At 44.7% G+C, this 19457-nt stretch overlaps 1 long non-coding RNA gene across 1 annotated transcript; it reads left to right on the top strand.

Moving 5' to 3' along the window:
- Positions 1-567: 567 nt before the first annotated feature.
- Positions 568-16619, top strand: LOC106006488. The gene is made up of 3 exons (XR_001180569.2): positions 568-823; positions 15366-15524; positions 16392-16619. It is a non-coding gene; the product is annotated as an uncharacterized LOC106006488 (long non-coding RNA).
- Positions 16620-19457: the final 2838 nt, after the last annotated feature.

Raw genomic sequence — 19457 nt, forward strand, 5'->3', positions numbered from 1 at the left:
GAAAAAATGGGAATTTCACATTTTCCATTTTCTCTACATTTCTGTTGAAACACCCAAATATCAATTTAATGACCAAGATTTTCTCAGGTTCCAGAGCTGAGAACGAGGACATCTTTGGGGGCCATTATTCCACTTGTCACTGATGTCTCCATCACTCTCCGTGGAACCCCTGGTTGACAAGCCCCATTCCCTGGTACACGGCTTCCGCTCCTCTCTTAGGTGCCGTGTCTTAAATATTAGCCGAAGGTTGAAACATTAGCCTCAGGTGTCCTCATCTCTGATGACCCCTTGCATTTAGGAATGTTAAGATTAAGTGAGCTAATATGTGTAAAGTGCTTGAAAGAGTTTCTGCCAGACTGTAAGTGCCATACAAATGTTAGCTTTTATTATATGATATTATTATCATCAAAGGGAATCTTCTGATGTTAAAATTGGGAAAAAGCCCGAGGGGGGGTGGAGATTGCAGAGGAATGCTTCCAGAGGGAAAGTGGGGAAGAAACAATCTTGTGCCAAAAAATCAGAAGCTGAAAGGCTTTTTTTCTTTTCTTTTCTTTTTTTCTAAAAGTTGAAAGGCTCTGAGTTTCTCAGCAGAAAAGAAGCTGGAAGAACTAGGGCCGTCCTGTTTATCCGCTGTTGCTGTTCCTCTTTCCGTGGCTGGGGTTACCCAAAGTCAACTGCTGTTGGGAAGCAGATGCTCCTCCTCCTGACGCCTCCTTAGAAGGTCAAGGGTAGCCTAAGGCTGTGTGACAGTGCCTGTGACCATCACCGCACTTCATCTCATCACGCAGGCATTTCTTCATGTCACCTCATCCCAAGAGAAAGGGTGAGTACAGCCCAAAGTGGTGTCTTGAGAGAGAGGCCATATTTGCCTTTTTATTACAGCACATCGTTGTAACTGTTCTGTTTTATTATTATTACTGTTAATCTCTTACTGTGCCCAATTTATAGATGAAACCCTGTCTGTGTGTATAGGACAAAACATGGCATGTAGCCTGCCATACTAGATGGGGTTTCAGGCATCCATCGGAGGTTCTGGAATGAATTCCCCACGGATAAGGGGGACTACTGTTTATAGAAGGAAACCTTTAAAATACTGGGAGAAAACAATTTCCAATTAAGAGTTCTACAGCCATCCAAGCTTGGAGTTGTGGGAATGATGTATACTGAAGACATTTTCAGACTTGCAGAACTGCAAAAACTTTATTTCCTATGCATTATTGCTCCGGAAGCTACTGGAAGACAGGCTCACTCCGCCACCTCCACCCCCAAAGGAGGGAGTGAGTCTCAAAGAAAGTGGAGATGATAAAGGCGGGGCTAGTAACAGGAGGACTGGGCTTAAGAAAAAAGCAAACATATTTTTAAACACTGTTTTACATACATTTGCAATAACAACAGAGAAAATCCTCTGGAGCAGGGGTCTCCAACTTGAACTTAAATCAGCTGGAGGCTTAGTTGAGACAGTGCAAGCTTCCTGGGCAGTAACTATTGTACGTACATATTTTGGAGCGCTACCAAGGTTAATGAGGGTCGAAATGGGGCGGTTGCAAGCCGTGGGACCTGCGGCAGAAACACGGGGGTGGGGGAGGGGCCGTGGAGCATGGGGACTGGGAAGCAGCGCCTATTGCAGTAAATGAAGTTTTCCTGGCGCACAGTCCCCCCTATTTGCTGGCTTGCCTTTGCTGGCCGCTTTCCCATGACAAGGGCAGACTAAGTCTGGGAGTCTTTGGGTGGGGGTGGGGGGAGGGCCCCTGAGGCCCACAGAGCCTAAAATATTTACCATCTGGCTCTTTACAGAAGAAGTTTGCCAACCCCCGTTTTAAACGATCCGCGTTTCTACACCTGAAACCAATACAATATTGATGGCGGGGATTAGCCAATGAAAAATTTATCAAGTCGGTGTTTATCAGAATAAAAACTAAATGAAAGAAAAGCAAAAATGTACCTCCCCCCCCCAAAACTGAATGTCGACAGAATCCTAAAAATGTTAGCGCTGGAAGAGACCACGGGCAGGTGCACTGTTCACGAGGGAGGAGACAGCTGTGTGCAGCGGCGGGGGTGGGAGTGGGGTGGGGGGTGGGCAGCTGGTCCAGGGTCCTGGGTGGTGGGGGGACCTTTCATCTTCCTCCAGGCCCTGGTCCCTCCCCTCCCCCCAGCCCTGTGTCTACCTCCACGCTGCTATGGTCCACTCATCCACCGTTGGCTTTAAGTGGCTTTCCGTCGAGGTGGGGTATTAAAAAGCCACTAGAGTAAGGGCTCATGAACGAAAAGAGCACGTGACCAGGGTTTGTGGGGCGATCTAGTCTGGCGTCCGGCAGTGAGGGCCAGAGTCCTGCAGCCCTCAGGGAAATGAGATGCCCAGAGTGTGATTTGCAGTTGCCCTCTACCGTGAAGTCTTCCTCTAGCTTGTTGGCAGTGATTTTATTGGTGCAAGGTATGCTTTTGCCAACTGGGAGCCTATAATCTCCCCAGTAGAGGGATGTGTTATGCCCCAATAATGGGTCCGTGATTAAAGGAGCGAGACTGATATAAAGCGAAGGTCAAGCAAAGCTTTATTTCATGCCAAGCATCAAGAATCTAACCGAACGTTCGGGGCCGCACCTCTTACAAGAGAGGACGACCCTTCTCTGTTTCACAGACTAGCTTTTAAGGGCAAAGGCCATGTGGTCAGGCCTGGCCACGCACAGGTGGCCAATGAGATTGTAACACACACAGGAAACTCCACAGTGATGCTAGGTGACCAGTTGAGTTACAATTGACCCTAGTAGACATTTGAACCAGCCTATTACACCTTGATTGGGATTGGCGCCCAAAAGGCTCCCAAGGGGCGGGGGCCCATACTGCTTGGTAGCTAGGGAGACAGTATGCACACACACACCCCCACTGATCGGATGTCTCCACCTGGCCTGACCCACCCCTGTATCTGGGCTTTGTTACCTGGAGCTGGTTTCCAGGACTTGTTTCTAACTGAATCCCCTGGGGGAAGGGGAGCAGGGACAGTGTAACTTTAATGAAATCCTCTTGCTAAATAGGTCCTTACAGGATGGGAGTGGGGTGCAGTGGGCGAGGTCGGTGGGGAGAGGGAAGGGAGGGGCTCTGCTCCACACAGTGGCTCAGGGTCCCAGGCTGATGGCAGCTCTGCCGTCTTCAGCAGGAGGCTTCCAGGCACACTGCAGTGGTCCCCCCACCCCGCCCTAGGCCCGCAGGGAGTGAGGAAGGCCATGGGGGAGGCTATGGAGCTCCATGTCATTTCTGCTCCAGTTCCACTGGCTAAAACTCAGCCACCAGCCCGCCCCTAACTGTAAACGCAACTGGGAAATTTGCACATACCTGAAACATCAGGAAACACAGGATGGACTTACTTTACAACAATATTTTAGATACCATTCCAAATCACATGCTCAGTAGGTTTTTCTCCGACTTTTCACGTGTGTGGCCATGAGCCCGTGAAGGAGCAGGTGGATTTTGGTGGTTTTCCCCATTCCTCTTGCTAAAGATGTTATTATTGCCCAAAAGTGCTTATAAAGCAAGATTCCCTTGTTACTGCTTCCATCTTTCCTCCACTGGAAAGTGGCAATGAGTCAGGTGGATGTGGTTGTTTTAAAAAAATATTTTATTTATTTCTTTATTTAGAGATGGGAGGGGGGGGCATGAGCAGGGGAAAGGGCAGAGGGAGAGGGAGAGAGAGAAAACGAAGCAGAGTCAGCACCGAGTGCGGGGCCTGACACAGGGTTCGATCCTGGGACCCTGAGATCATGACCCGAACCGAAATCGAGAGTTGGATGCTCAGCTCACCCCGCCACCCAGGTGCCCCCAGATGGGTGTTCTACAGGCTTCTTTTGTCCCGCCTGACTGTCAAAAGCACTCGGTCATTGCTATAGATGAGCAGTTTCATTCTATAACTTGGGTAGCTGAAAATTAGCAGGTAGGGATTTTAGCTGAGCCTTAAAAAAGACATTGTCTCTGCAAGGACTCAGACCGTGGGAGAGCGCCTACCTAGTCTGAGGCTAAACAGACTAAAGCAGAAACAGCCTTATCCATCTGCTAGCGCTGACAGGTCAGAGTGGGGCATAGAGCAGACTTTGGCTTCTCTGTCATCGTTTAAACAGGGGAACAGTCCTAATGCCAGCTGCAGGGGGATGTCATCCAGGCCAGCACACCCACTTGCCTAGGGTTCCACGGGCCTGGGGCCTCCATGGATTGGGTCAGCAGGTGTCCTGGATCCTGTGTCCGCATTCCCACCCCAGCTCTGCCAGTCGCATTGTCCCCCAGAAGCCACTACAGACTGGGAAAAGATGAAAACTCACTGTGCCCCACCTCTGCCACCTGGTCGGCTCTCCCAGCCCTTCCTGATCGCCAGGAGACATGGTGCTCCCAGCAGGAGGAGCGGACCTGGAGATCACACACCAGCATGGGGCCGTGGGGCCGGGCAGCACCCAATGGGGGCAGAGTCGAAGCAGGTGGGGGAAAGGGAACTCTAGAGGCATCAGAGATAAATTTCACTTCCGTTAAAACACTACCTAAGGCTGTCCCATCCCTACCTAGGGGCCATTTGTTTGCTTTTGTAGTAAAAAATGCTTTGATTTAGGGTGGGCTTTGGGTAGATGTTCACTTTGATTTACAAATTCCTGCCATCTAGTGGCTAAATTAAGAACGCATCTTCTCTCTTGAACAATGTTCTGATCCTTGAAATGTCAGTTGGGTTTTTTTTTAAGTGCCTAATGCAGAGTAGATGTTCAAAATTATTTGACGTAAAATGAAATGTGGTTCAACCAGAAGTTTCAAGATGTAGTATGTGAAACACACAAGGATGTGAAAGAAAACAGACAGACTTGATGGCTAAGCTCTTGTCTGTGTTCTAATCCAGTAAGGATCTCTCCTAGGAGAGATTTGTCTAGAGAAAGGGGAGAGAACTGGACTACCCCAGTGGTTTTGACATCTGTCTGGACATTAGCATCACCTGGGATCTTTTAAAAATTCCACAGCCCAAGTCACATTCCAGATCAATGTTCTTCATTTCAACATACTTTATTTGAAGCAAAACAAAGGCAAGGAAATCCAAGACTTTCAAATTATATAGGATGATTATTTACTTGGTGAAAGGCTTCCTCTCTTTATGAAAAAATTCACCACAGGATTTCTTAGTGCAGCTGACTCCTTTTCTGTATCTTAAATTAGTTAAAGAAAATTTTTTTTAATTTACTTGACAGACAGAGATCACAAGTAGGCAGAGAGGCAGGCAGAGAGAGAGGAGGAAGCAGGCTCCCCGCTGAGCAGAGAGCCGGACACGGGGTCAATCCCAGAACCCTGGGATCATGACCTGAGCCAAAAGCAGGGGCTTTAACCCACTGAGCCACTCAGGCGCCCCTCTTAAATTAGTTTAAAAACCCAATTCTATGTTCACCTACTTGGTAATTTTGGGGGGGTTAAAGTGAAACACATCAACATATTTGTCTAAGTCATTGGCTCTATATTTTTGTACTTGTCCATCCAACAGACCAGAAAACAGAAAGAGGAACTTTCCAAAAGAAAAGAGATTCCCCTCCCTCAGGGCTGCCGTGTATGGGTACATAGGTTGTGCACTGCACAACTCCAAGAGGCCTGTGCCACATTGCCAGTGATGGGAATCACAGCAGCATGGTGGGGCTGCTTTGACACTAGGTGTTGAGAAGGAAGAAAGAGGGCTGTTTGACTTGTGTCTCTAACATGAGAGCTGGTTGCCCACCAGCTCAGTTTAGCAAGAACCCCCCAGTCAAACCCAGCAGCTGTCACTTTAAGGCCAGTACTGTTTCTCCTGGGATGGCTTCCTGCTGGTTCAGGTCATTTCTCCAGGTACATGAAGATCATCTCTCTCTCTCTTTCTCTCTCTCTCTCTCCTTCTAAATACTTTCTCTGAGAACATGTTTAAAAAAAGACTTGTTTCAGCTCATCCATATTCAAGAGAACTTCATGTCTTGTGCTCTAAACATGAAAAACTCAACTAATAGATCTTGTTTACTCCCCTGAACACACATCATGACTCATCGACCTTCAATGTCAATCTTGCCTCTACTGACCAAATACTGATTTCCCCCCATATTCAAACACAAGTTTAACCTCTTCTCGAAAATATGATCAGTTTTGTGTTTCAAATGGCCTTGGAAATGTGTTTACCTGTGAGGGGAAGCCTCTCTCAGCGGGGAATCACAAAGCAGTTTCTGGGAGGGAAAGGGGTGAGCCTTGCTTGCTGGCGTGGATGGTTCGGCCTCCTGCGGAATAGAGGACTCGTAAAATTGATGTATTAAGAACGGAGGTGCTGAGCTGCTTTAGCTTCTGGCCAGGCCGGTCCTTTCATTTCTTCCAGCAACGGGGTCTTCGGTAAATATCAGAAGCTGTCTTGCAAAGTCCTGAGTCTGGGGGCTCCCCCCATCTCCAAGGTAGCTCCAGGAATTGTAGACGCTACTTTGCCCCTCTTCGCCTTCCTTGGCTGCCTGGAAGCCCAGAGCCATTTGGGGTTTCCAGCATTCTCTATTAGCTTGGCTTTCTAATGGAGTTCTTCCAAACCCACTGGGTCTTTTGAAGTTGTGTTAGTCGGTTTGGTTTTATGATTTCTGTGCCTTTGCTCTTCAGGTAGCTCCACATCCCTTCAGGAAAGGAATGAGAATAAAGAAACACACCAAGTGGAAGTACGCATCTCTAACTCCGAGCCTTTGCGATCTCGTTAAGAGGCAGGCACTAGGGAAATGAGAGACCAGGAGACCCCGGACCCTGCTTTCTGCTCACGGAAGAGGAAGGGGTGGCCGGGGACAGAAACACGCTTTTGCTGTCCTTTTTCTTAACACTTAGGAATCACGGGACAGAAAGCCATAGCAGTAAGCGGGGACAGCATGTGCCTCTCGCTCAGGTGACAGGCTCGGGTGATCAGATCCACCTGGGTTCAAACCCCAGCTCCGCTGTGTGCGGTCAGTCACGTGCCTTATCCTCTGTTCTTCAGTTCATTCATCTGTAAAATGGAGATAGTAACTCACACTCCTTGGCTTTCGTGAAGATTAATGGAAATACTAAACATGAGCGCTTAGCACAGTGCTTGGAGAATGCATAATAGGGGCTTAATATATATTATAGCCAAATACACTAAGTATAGTTTTATCATTTTGTTATTTGTTGGAAAGAACAACTTCTAGGACAACCTTATTTCTCTCTTTAGAAGTTTCCCCAGTGTTTCTTTCTGAATTTTTATATCTGTAATGCAACTGTAGTGAGATACTAGTTTAATAAGACAGCTAAAGGTTTGATTTGCATATGGTGATCTTCAATTCAAGATAATTGGATGCTTTCTTTGCAGTTTCCTTTTTCCCAAACTTAAAAATTAACAGTATATGCTCTCAAGACACATATCAATAAAATCACCAAGAGGTAAAGCATTCTTATATTTCCTGCACTTTTAGGAAAAATGAGTTTGCTGGAAGTTGCTCTGTTTCAGAAAGGTCAAATAGAGAGTTCTGGTTCCTTCCCTTCTGTGATGCTGAATTCACCATGAGACCCATACTTGCCGTATTTGAATTTTCCCAAGTCGTAGAGAAAGTGTCCGACAAAAAAATGAAAATTCTTACTGAAACGATGATTCGATAAAAGCCTTTTTCTAGAGGACAATTAAAATATAAACACATTCCCAAAAATAATTGCTGTTTGGGGAGTGAAGCTAAACTTGCAAATCTCAGTTAGGCTAAACCTGCATATAATTGAAATGGAAAGGAAAATGGCCAACTACCAGTGTCTGAAACAAATATCAAAATACAGACAATCCTACTGTTACTGGCTTTCTTAAGAATGCATTATTTACTTCATAATTGGGATTATATTTAATACTCTCAAAGTACAAGGCACTGAGGGAGGGAGGGGCAGATCCTTTGCCATAAGGAGCACATATCCGCTAACAGTCTGGGTCTCCACTCCCCCACCTCAGCCCTGCTGCCAGGCTCTGTAACCCTCCAGATTCAGGCACCATTTATACAGATGTATTCGAGATGCTCTTCGGGTTTTGTTTTGTTTTGTTTTGTTTTGTTTTTCCTCTTCAACAGTAAAAGCACCATCCCTCTCTAGGAGGATAATTAAATTTCCCCAGATGCGTGCATGTCCCAAGCTGTAGGCCCAGGATAATTGGAGCCAAGCAGCTATTTGTTCTTTCATTTAAGTGGGTCCTAAGGCTTAGAGGTAGACAGGAAAAATCAGCGGCTTTCGAGAGCCAAGATGGCCATGGAAATGTGTAGCTAGGGTATGGCAGAACGACAAGCAGAAGCACAATCTTGATGAGAAAGGACACTTGACACTTGACCTCCATGGGGTAAAATAGAGAGTTCCCTCCCCCCCCCCAAAAAGGGGACAGCCTTGACTCGGGGGTAAACAACTGTGGCTCGATGCCAAAGCAGGACCAGTGTCCGGATCTTTGGATTCTTCAAGAGAAGTCCTAGATCTGGCTTTTCTAGGAACTAGTCTCTGTTTTAAAAGTTAGCAACTCGGGATGCCTGGGTGGCTCAGTCAGTTAAGCATCTGCTTCGGCTCAGGTTATGATCCCAGTGTCCTGAGATTGAGTCTCACATTGAGTTCCCCGCTCAGTGGGGACTCACCTTGTCCGTCTCCCTCTACCTACCGCTCTGCCTGCTTGTGCACACGCTCTCTCAAATAAAATTTTTTTTAAATTTAAAAAAGTAAAATTATCCCACAATATAGTTTTATTTATTTACTTATTTTTAAAGATTTTATTTATTTATTTGAGAGCGAGCACGTGCACAAGCAGGGGGAGGGGGAGAGGGAAAGAGAGAATCTCAAGCAGATATCACGTTGAGTGTGGAGCCTGATGCACGGCTCGGATCTCACGACCCTGAGACCACGACCTAAGCAGAAATCAAGGGTAGATGCTCAACAGACTGTACCACCCAGGTGCCCTGCTACAGTTTCCTTTAAAAGGAACTGTCTAAAATAATGCATGAAATACGTTCACTCAGGTAATTCATAAAACACATATTGAACAAACAGGTTGTTCATGACCGTCACCGTAAGTGTAGTGAGTAAGTAGAAAATCAGGGTGAAAACACAGCTGAGTTCGGGTATGGGTAAAAGCAAAAATCTCAGAAAGAACAAGGTATCTTAAGACAACTGGGTAAACCACTGTGGGTGGGGCAGAGCATTTGTTAGGGAACATTTTTGGTGGAAAGTCTGAAAAAAATATAGACCTGGATTCTGTGTAGGCAGTAGACAATGGCATCGCTCACTTGTTCTTTCTCGACTTAAATATTGTTTTTCTTTTTTCTTTGTTTTGTTTTTCAGTCTGGGTTTTTTTGTTTTGTTTTGTTTTGTTTTTTAAATGTAGGCTCCACACCCAACCTGGGGCTTGAACTCACGACCCCGAGATCAAGAGTCACATGGTCTACTGGCTGAGCCAGCCAGGCATCCCAAAATGTTGTTTTATAATCTCGGCAGAGCTGCTTTTTTCATCTGTGGTCTACCAGTTTCCTAGCTTCTGGCTTTCAGTTGTTTTGTCTTTACCAAGGTAATTGAATAGAAGGTGTGTCCCGGGTGAGATTCGGCACAGAGAAATGGCCAGAAGAAACTGAGCGACGTGAAATACAAGCCAGGGCAGCACACCCAGGCGTGGCGGGCTAGTCTAAAGATTAGCCTAGAGGGGGCTTTCTCAGCCTCAGCACTACTTGGGGACTAAATTGCCCCTGCTTGAGGACCAAGTATACCCAGAACCACCATTCAAATTGTTAGAACTGGCAGGTATAACCACACATTTCAAAATTGCTGTGTTGGCCGATCAGAAATGGTTGACTGTCAGCAATCTCGGAGATTTCAACCTGACACGACTGTATGTCTATGTTCATTGGTATATAGCAGCCCAGTGACTGCTGGCAGTAGTAAAAAACTTGTTAGTGGAAAATAACTGCCACATCATTGAACGTCATAGTAACCAACTGTCGCAGTGGCCGTGTGTCTCAGTAGATTATAGAGATACTAAATATATTAATAGCCCAGCTAGGAAAAGCAGCTGAAAAATGTTTTCATCAATTTGCTGTGAGTCCATCAGAGGCGGAAAGTAAGTTCAGTGCCAAGAATAATGGTGTTGCCATAGCGTCTGCTCTTGGCTAATGAGATGAGAAGTCACCAGATACTAGAGCTTGCGGGGGCAGCTTCAGAGGCAGGCAGTGGAGTGTGGGGGCAGTGCTGGTGGAGGGTACTTAGTGATGGCATTGGAGCAAGAGGTGTTGGTGGCCCCGAGAGCTGCAGAGCCGTAGTTCTTCTGGTCCGTGCCACACCGTATGTCATGATATTCACTGGCTCAGCCACCTGAGATCTGGAACACCCCTTCTGGTGGTCCCCAGGCGGCAACACATCCGATCTGGCACTGGGGCCCACGACCATTTAAGGGGACCATCATTGGATGAGTTAGATGTGGTTCCTTGTGCTAAATCGTGGCTCGGACACAGGCATCATTTAGCTAATCCTAGCTGCGTCAAACGAAAGATCAGATCAGCAATTTCTAAAAAATCAGGAGTGATTTGGAAATTATTACGAAGTCCAGTGAGCAATGCGCTACCACTTAGGCTACTTGGTAAGTAGTTTGAGATTGGTACAGTTTCATTTATTTGGGGTGTACAGGGAGCACATGTATAATTTTATGTGTATATGGATTTTTATGTTCATTTTATTCCCACAGCAGTTGTAAATATATTTACTTCATTGGTGGCCATCATCAGGTGTTTAGAATCCCACCGGTTCCCAAATCCAATATTGAAGACTGAGCAATTATTTTCTGTGTTTCAACATACATATTTTAAAAAGGAAACATAGAAACAGAGAGGCAAGGGCTCCTGGGTGGTTCAGTTGGTTAAGTGTTTGCCTTTGGCTCAGGTCATGATCTCAGGGTCTTGAGATCGAGTCCCGCATCGGGCTCCTGGCTCAGGGGGGAGTCTGCTTCTCCCTCTGCCTCTGCTCCTCCCCACCTGTTTCTGCTCTCTCTCACTCTTTCACTCTCAAGTAAATAAATAATCTGGAAAACAACAACAAAAAAAAAGAAACAAAGAGGGGAGTTCAAATGCTTGCCCGCCACGCACTCTGGATGCCTCACTAACCTTTTCTGAGCCTCAGTTTTCCATAGTCCACGGGGTTGTGGGAAGAACTGAATGTCTGTATGCGAAGCAGTGGGGCACGTAGTAGGAACTCAAGTTCCCTCTGGAGTTTCCATTAAAGAAGGAATTCACAAGCAACCTTTTTCTGTATTGACCTGAGATGTTTTACACCCAGTGCTTTGTATTTCACTCAGTAGCGGTGTTCATTAAACCTATTCTACTGCCTGAATTTAAAGCACCCAAAATTTAAGGGTCTAAATATTCCAGAGGAGAGTGTTTGAACTAAAATTCCTGAACTTGGCTACAGTCCCTCTCTTACCTATGATAGGGTAACCTTGAAGGAGTGCCAGTGGGGTTAATGATGTACTAAGCATGGCTTTTTCCCCAAAGATACTTGAGCTGAGACGTTTTCAAGCCTGAATAAGGTCACATTATTCTTCTTTCAGAAGATCAAGAAGATCACATCATGCTTTTGACAATTGAATGGAGATAGTTGTCCTAAGTTGGCATTCAGAGACATGAACTTTTTTTTTTTTTTTTTGCTGAAAAGCTGTGCTCTTAAATCAGATTCTTCTATATGATAAATCTTCAGAAAGTACAGTCTGAACTCTTTTACCCTCTTGAGCATTATATGTTGGAGAGAAAAAAAAGTCTCCAAAAATTATCCATTTTCTTTTTTTAAAAAATTATTCATTTTCCTTATAAAAAGAAATGAACTGTTTTTTTTTTTTAAATAAGGGTGTTTTTTTTTTTTTAAATAAATACAGGGAGTCATTGGGCTCAACATTTCCCCACTACCTTCGCTAAATTAATTAGGTGGCATAAACAGTTTCTTTTCAACCGACACCTCTAAGCCTGAGGAACAAAAGAGTTTTAGCACAGAGGAACAAAGAGAAATGGTTTCACCATCACAACCCTGATGACTTGAACAGCGGTGGGAACCGAGGACCGTGGTATAAAGAACAGAGGAAAGAGACAGGGGAGCATGCGCATTGCTGACTTGAGGGCTCTTCTTGTGGTCATGACCTGCTCCTCCAAGGACAAGGGTCTCAGTGCTCTGGTGAAACAGAAGGGGAGGTTGGGGCAATTCAGAATGCAGAGGGCCAAAAAGCCAGTGGTAGAATTGGAAAGCTTTGGGAGGTGTGTGTGGAGGGGGTGGGTGTGTCCCTCATATAATGATCAGATAGACATGTTTTGTTGACTTCTTTGACATCTCTCTAAGAGGTTTCTAGGGGATCACTTGATATTAATTCCCATTTTATCACTGGAGTATTTAGGAGAGTGGCCGTGTCTGCACAGCCCAGAGGGAAATGGATCTTTCAGAAGCTGCCAAACAATGAAGGGACTTTTGGTTGCTGTCTATGTGGATCATGTCAATTGCAAAATAATCACATTTACATCTGACTATGCCTTGTATCCTCTCTGAATGCACATTTCAGGAGTATTGTTTGGAGAACGTTTCTCATTTTTAAGTTCTTCCCTGCATGTCTTCTTTATTTCCAAAAAAAGAAAAGAAAGAAAAAATTGTGAGAATCTGCCATGCAATGTGCTAGATGAGGGGCTGGCAAACTTCTTATGGCCAAATGCCTCTGTACAGCCTTTGAGCTAAGAATGGTTTTTACACTTTTAAGTGGTTGGAGGCAGGAAAAAAAAAAAGCCACCCAAAAGAATAATATTTCATGACACATTAAATAAAATGACAGTTACATTGCAGTACCCATAAATAAAGTTTTACTGAAACACAGCCATGTGCACTGGGTTCCCTGCGTGGCTGTTTTTGTGCGGCAACAGCAGAGTTGAGTATTTGCGACAGGGATCCTATAGCTGGCAAAGCTGAAAATACTCTTTGGCCAAATCCTGTGTTGGACTCGGAGGATAAAGTTGTGACCAAGACTGACCCAATCTCTGATTTTGTGCTACTTACAGTCTAGTTACTAATGGAACAGAGAGGTAATGTGCACATAAAAGCAACAAGACGATAATTACAGATTAAGATAAACGCTGTGGCGGCAGCCGGCACAGGAGCAATGAGAAAAAGAGAAACTGTAGTCAGGGTGGGAGAGGAAGGAGCCCTGTGGTTTGAGGGGAGGTTTAAGAAATGACGTTTATAAACTGAGATCAGGAGATCAAAGGAGCCAAGCCTGTGATGGAGGAGCCAGTGGAAAGAGCTCTGTGAGGGAGGAAGGCACATATGCAAAGGTCCTGAGGCCAGAAGATTTGTATGTGTTTCAGGCAAGAGACTAGGGAAGCTGAAGGTCGGTGACGGAAGGGTACATGGAGCCGGCAGTTCAGGCATGGCCCAATTCCAGGTAGCACAGAAAGCCATAGATGGGTTTTAAGCAGGAGGGTGACGTGAAACAATTAGCTTTGATTTTAAAAAATGATTCCGATTGTCGTGTGGAAAGGGGCTAGAGGAGATTAAGCTATGAAAATTTTGTGGAGGAGGTCCATGCTGGGGATGGCTGCTGGCCACAGACATGGAGAGAAGGGAACAGGCTTGGATCGAGACTTTGCAAACAGAACTGACAGTCTCAGCCCATGAAAGCAGCGGGAAGGTCAGGATCAAGGATGCTGCACATATTTTTGACTCAAGCAACTGGATGGTTAGTGGTGTTATGTAATGAGGGAAGAATGCGTTGTTGAGGCGAGAAGCATCAAGTCAGCAGATGAATGAAAAAAGATGTGCAGGACACCTGGGTGGCTCAGTTGGCTAAGCATCTGCCTTCGGCTCAAGTCATGATCCCAAGGTCCTGGGATTGAGCCCCGCATTGGGCTCCCTCCTCAGCGGGGAGCTTGCTTCTCCCTCTGCCACTCCCCCACCCCTGCTCATGTGCTTTCTCTATCTCTCTCTCTCTCTCTCAGATAAATAAAATCTTTAAAAAAGGATGGGTGTGTGTGCATGTGTGTACAGTGGAATATTCAGCCATGAATAATAAGGAAATCCTGTTGTTTTCAGCAACATGGGTGGACCTTGAGAGCATTATGCTAAGTGAAATAAGCCAGATTGAGAAAGACAAATACTGTATGATCTCAATTATATGTGGAATCTCAAAAAAGCCAAAGGAGTCCCTGGCTGGCTCAGTCAGTGGGACATGCAACTCGTGATCTCAGGGTTGTGAGTTCAAGCCCCACGCTGGGTGTAGGGATTACTAAAAAAAAATAATAATAATAAAAATAAGGGGCACCTGGGTGGCTCAGTATGCTGTGTCTATGCTGTGTGAAGGCTATCTTCAGTTCAGGTCATGATCCCAGGGTCTTGGGATCGAGCCCCGCATCATCGGGCTCTTTGCTCAGCGGGGAGCCTACTTCCTTCTCTTTCTCTGCCTGCTGCTCTGCCTTCTTGTGATCTCTCTTTCTCTGTCAAATAAATAAATAAAAATCTAAAAAAAAATTTTTTAAATAAGTAAGCCAAACTCAGAACAACCCAGAGCAGAGTGGTGGTTACCAGTGGCCATGGGGTGGCAGAAATGGGAACGTGTTGGTCAAAGGGTACAAACTTCTAGTTATAAGATTAACCAGCTCTGGGGCGCTCAGGTAGCATGGTGATTACAGTTAATAATACTGTATTATCTACTTGAAAGTCACTAAGAGAGTAAATCTTAATTGTTCTTCCCACAAAACAGAAATGGTAATTATGGGACATGACAGAGGTATTAGCTAATGCCATGGTAATCATCATTTTGCAATACATAAGGGTATCAGATCAACACGTTTTATACCTTAAGCATACGTAAGTTTTTTTTTTTTTTTTGTAAGTTTTATGTCAATTATATCTCAGTAAAGCTGGAGGGAAAAAAAAAAAAAAAGAGACTTCTCAGTGGAGAGGTCCAGCTTCTTCTGTAAGGGACCAAACAGTAAATATTTAGGCTTTAAAACCCCATGACCTCTGCCCCAAATGCTCAATTCTGTTCTTGTGGCCATAGATAATGACAGCCGGAGGCAATGGGTAAGTGCATGAATGGGTAAAACCTTAGTTTGCCAGGACCCCTGTCGTGGAGTTGGATGTTCAAGTCTACGAGAGAGAAAGAGAGAGAGAGAGAAAGAGAGAGAGAGAAAGCGAGTGCAGAACTTGAGATACAAATGTGGAAGTCCTTGGGATTCAGTCATGGGCCTAGATGACCGGTAAGGAGAGCTTATCAAAAGAGCAAAGAAGACAAGAAAGCCCAGGATCATGCTTGGAGGTATTCCAACAACATTGTAAAAAAAATGTTGGGTGGGTGGGGTAATCTTTATCAAAATTGTGTTCCTGGGATTCTTTAGGAACAGGAAACACTACCATAAGGAAGAAGTACTCTTTTTATACACCGTGTTGATCCAAAATGGACAGCCTTCTTCAATGGCTCCCACTTCCATAATGGAGTGAAGTAAGAAGCAGTAGTTAAAGCTGCCTGGCTCCCCTGTGTAGCTGTGTGACCTCAGGTAAGTTACCTAACCTCTCTGTTCCTTAGTTTCTCTACCTGTGAAAACAGTCATAAGATTGATTACATAGGTTTGCTGTGAAGGTCTGCTGTGTAGTATTATATACAGGTCCAGTATCATTACTCCTTCTCTCAACGGCTACCTTATTCTAGAAAGAATTTGCAGCTACTCGCTCTTATTGGTCCCAAAATACAAACCCTCCACTTCTCTGTTGGTTTGGCTCACACTAAAATGAAGCTCGGTTTTACTTACCTGACTCTGTTGCTCTTGTCATCAGAACACTAACCCACCTTCTCACGACAATGCGAATGGGGTACCCCATCTAAAAACCTTCTAGTTCCACCACTGTAAGACCTCCTCATACACCCATCTCCCCCCTGGTATGGGAATCTCATGCCATTTGACTCCTCGGCTTGAATTATGTATGCTGTGTCTAGCTCCCTTAAGCCTACTCATGGCACCAGAGCCTTTATCTTTGATCTAATTTCCAGAAGTGACTGATCCGACCTACATGGAAAGGACGTTCCCCTGAACAGCATCAGAGGATACGTAATCACCCAAGAAATCAGTTAATACCATCTTCACCTTGCCTCTCCAGAAAGCTGACTCTTTACTGGCCAATTTTCATGGAAAGGAGTTAGTCTAACATTCACCTTACTGGGTTCAAGTGAGGATTACTTTGTTTTGTTCTGGTTTTCATTTAATTGAGTGTCATTGTAGACTCATTGATTTTAACATACTGGTGCATTTCAGGCAATTATCATTCCATGAAGTTTTGACGTTCACACTGTCCTACCTTTGATCAGCACCCACTCCTTCAAGCTGGTTTCTTTATCCTCTAGACATATTCCTCCTTGTCTTTGACAGAGCCGAGGCAAGGCGTCCTGACCTGCATTGTTCCTGCCCCAGACCTTGGATCTGCCAAATCCACAAGGATCTCTGCTTCCTGTTAGGGGGAGGCAACATTTACACACAAAACTCCTTTCCCTGAAGACTGATAATCAAAGGGAAGAAAAAGAAACTTTTTGTCTTGCTTTTCTGGTACAAGCTCTACTCTGAGGTAAACAAGGAGCCCCAGAAGACTAAGGGAAGCTCTTCTGTTTTTGTTTTTGTTTTTAAGCTCTTCTTTACTGAGGAATTCCAGCTAGTGTTTGTAGACCAGAAGGAATGGTACAACTAGAAAACTAGCATTTTGCAGAGCAGAAAGCTTTATTGTGGAAACATCTTGGCTGTCACCACCTTAAACCAGTGATCAATCTCAGTGTCACTGAGAGCAGGACAATGACATGGTAATACATTAGATGGGATCATGGTGTTGGAATCATGAAGAAAAATGTCCTTATCTTTCTTTTGAACTGCTCTTACTGTGGTATAATTTATGTACCATTCCATTCGCCCATTTAAAGTGTGAAATTCAGTGGCTCTGAGTATAATCACAGAGTAGGGCCTCTATCTCCACAGTCCATTTTAGAATTTTAGAATATTTTCATTACCCCCCAAATAAACCCCACCCCCCTTAACCATCACGCACTAGTGTCCCCAGCCCCCAGCACCTGGCACCACTTCACTTACTCTGGGTCTATAGACTGGGCCTGTTCTGAACATGGAGTGAAGCCCCATGCGGTCCTCTGTGGTAACCACCTTCTTTCACTTAGCGTGCCCTTCGTAAGGTTCACCCACGTCATCGCCTGTATCAGAACTTCATTCCTTTTGATGGCTGCATGATATTCTATTGTGTGGAGGTATGGCCTTTTGTTTGGCTACTCTTCAGTCCATGGACATCTGGTGGCTTTTATCTTTGAATAGTATTGCTATGAACATTCATATCGACTGTTTATTTGAGTGCCTGTTTTCCCAGTTTTTGACTATCCACCCAAGAGTGAGACTGCTGGGTCGTATGGTAATTCTGTGTTTAACTGAGGAACAAACAGCCAGACTGTTTTCCAGCGCAGTGGCGCCATTTTGAATTCCTGCCAGCAGTGTTCGAGGGTTCCAGTTTCTCCACATCCTCACCACCATTTGTCTTACCTGTTTTTTTGCGTATGGCCATCCAAACGGATGTGAAGTGGTATCTCACTGTGGTTTTCATTTGCTTTTCCTCCGATGGCTAATGACGCCGATCATCTTTTTTGTGTGTTTATTAGCCTTTTATATATTTTCTGTGGAGAAGTAGCTGTTCAGATCCTTTTGCTTCTTTTCTTTCTTCGTTTTTTTTTTTTCTTTTTCCATTTCTAGATGTACTTTGTTGGTTTTTTTTTTTTTTTTTCAAGAGCAGTTTTGGGTTCACAGCAAAATCGAGTGGAAAGTACAGCGAGTTCCCATCCAGATACCTCCTGCCTCCCCACACAGCCCAGGCTCCCTGAGCATCACCAGAGCAGTACATTTGTTACAAATGATGAACCAACAGGGACACATTATTATCAACCCAAATCCGTAGCTGACTTTAGGGTTCACTCTTGACGTAACTTCCAAGGGTTTAGACAAATGTGTAACAACAGGTAACCTCCACTGTAGGTCATGCGGGGTAGTTTCCCTGTGCTGGAAACCCTCTGTGCCCCATCTCCTCCTCCCTCCCTCCTCCAAACCCCTGGCAAGGCTAATCTTTTTTATTGTTGTTGTTAACTGTTTCCTTAGTCTTGCCTTTTCCAGAACATTCCCGTACCTGGAATCATACACTACACAGAATTTTCAGATTGGCTTCTTTTACTTAGTAATATACATTGGAGGTTCCTGTGTGTCTTTTTATGGCCTGATGGCACGTTTTGTCTGAGCACTGAATAATACTCCATTGTCTGGATGGACCACTGTTTATCCATTCACCTACTGAAGGACATCTTGGATGCTCCCAAGTTTTGCCAATTATGGATAAAGATGCTATAAATATCCTTGTGCATGCTCCTTTGCCCATTTTTGAAAATTGTCTTTCACTGGGTTGTGGCCATTTTTTATACATCCTAGATACAGTTCCCTCATCAGAGAGATTGGCTGCAAACATTTTCTCCTACGCTTTGGTCTATCCTCACTTTCTTGATGGTCTCCTTTGAAACACAAAAGTTTACAATTTTGATGTCTAGTTCATCTGTTTATATTGTTGCTGTTGCTTGTGCTTTTGGTGTCATATTAAAGAGATCATTGTTTAACCCAAGGTCATGAACAGTTACATTGTCTTCTGAGAATTTCACAAATGTAGCTCTTACATTTAGGGCTTTGGTCCATTTTTTTAGTTAATTTTCCTATATGGTGTGATTTCTTTATCTTTTTATAGACACAGATGGAACAATTTAGAGGTGAATATACAATGACTGTAGTTTATATCGGACAAAACAGATGAGGCAAATATGGCAATTTGTTTTTAGATTTATTTTATTTATTTAAGAGAGAGAATGCAAGTAGGGAGAGGGGCAGCGGGGGAGGGAGAGGGGAAGCAGTCTCTCCAGAGTGCTGACGGAGCAAAGCAGGGCAGGAAGGAGGTGGTCCATGTGGGGGTCAATGCAGGGCTGTACGGGTGGAGCTCACTACTCTGAGATCATGACCTGAGCCGAAATCAAGAATCAGGAGCTTGGCTAACTGAGCCACCCAGACACCCCAAATCTGGCAAAACAAAGTTTTTTTAAGATTGTATTTATTGATTGGAGAGAGACACAGCAAGAGAGGGAACACAGCAGGGGGAATGGGAGAGGGAGAAGCAGGCCTCCTGCTGAGCAGGGAGCCCGATGCAGGGTTCAATCCCAGGACCCCAGGATCATGACCTGGGCCGAAGGCAGATGCTTAACAACTGAACCACCCAGGTGTCCCTCTAGCAAAATTTTGGTAGTTGCTAAATCTAGGTGATGGGTTTATGGATGTTAATTCTACTCTTCTCTATTAAAATTTTTTTCTTTAAATGATATAAAGTAAACGGAGATGATATAGAAATAGAGAATAAAATTGTAT

This window comes from Mustela putorius, unplaced genomic scaffold (assembly GCF_011764305.1).
Source record: "Mustela putorius furo isolate JIRA1106 unplaced genomic scaffold, ASM1176430v1.1 tig00003836_pilon_pilon_pilon, whole genome shotgun sequence".
Taxonomy (NCBI): Eukaryota; Metazoa; Chordata; class Mammalia; order Carnivora; family Mustelidae; genus Mustela; species Mustela putorius.